Raw genomic sequence first — 1,017 nt, 5'->3', positions numbered from 1 at the left:
CCGTCGCCACCAGCATCACCAACACCGTCGATCTCCCCCACTACCTCCGCCATGGCTCCGAAAGCCGACAAGGGGAAGGTCGTGAAGTCGGCCGAGGCGCAGCGGCTCGCGGTGCTGCGGAAGGAGCGGGCAATCTTCCCGCCCAGCTTGCCGCGAAGGAGCTGAGGGAGTACTACTATCTCTTCTGGTCGACGGAGACACGAGCGCAGCCGCGTACGAAGGTACTCCCCGCTGCCGCTTCGGAACTGGCTCCGAATGGATACCCTTTCTTCGCGCTGTTCTTCTACTGCGGGCTCTGCCCGCCTTTCTCTGAATTTTTCTGCGATATCATGAACACCTACGGGTTCCGCCTCCTTGACTTCACCCCCAATGTTGTTCTGACCATGGCAGTTTTTGCACATCTCTGCGAAAACTTTGTCGGAGTCTATCCAAATGTAGCTCTTTTTTGCCACTTCTTTATGCCTCGAGTTGAGAGAGGGGAGCCCTTATCCGGCGGAATCGCCTGGATCTCGAGGACCGGCAAGAAGGAAGCTTATCTGGACGGAGAGCTCCACAGCAAGTGGTTGGAATGGAGAGCAGACTGGTGCTGGATTGTCGAGGAGAACCCGCAGCCATTTACCGCCCAGCGCCAAGCCCCAATAGCGCGCGGCAACAATTGGAGCAACGTGGCCCCGGAAGACGATAGGCTGAGGATTGCCGTCACCTCGGATCCTACGCCTCAGGCTTGCCGGGCTCACTGTAGGCGCCATTGGTACAGATTTTCTTCGCCGCCGCATCGCCCCCCTGCAGGAGAGGAGGAGACCTGCCTGGGAGTTCCAGAATTCGGCGGATATCATGAGGTTGCGCCCGGCCTCAACTTCAACTTCACTGTCTTGGAACTAGACGCGATGATGCTGGAGCTGTTCAAGCCCGATCCTCAACATCCCGAAGCGTTCATGTTGCCGAGGGGTGTCGTTCCGCTGTGCAACAACTCCTCGCTCGACCGCATCCGTGCAATGATGCCGCTGTGAGATTCGC

Source organism: Triticum aestivum, chromosome 6B, assembly GCF_018294505.1.
Source record: "Triticum aestivum cultivar Chinese Spring chromosome 6B, IWGSC CS RefSeq v2.1, whole genome shotgun sequence".
Lineage (NCBI taxonomy): Eukaryota > Viridiplantae > Streptophyta > Magnoliopsida > Poales > Poaceae > Triticum > Triticum aestivum.
This window is presented reverse-complemented; position numbering follows the sequence as displayed.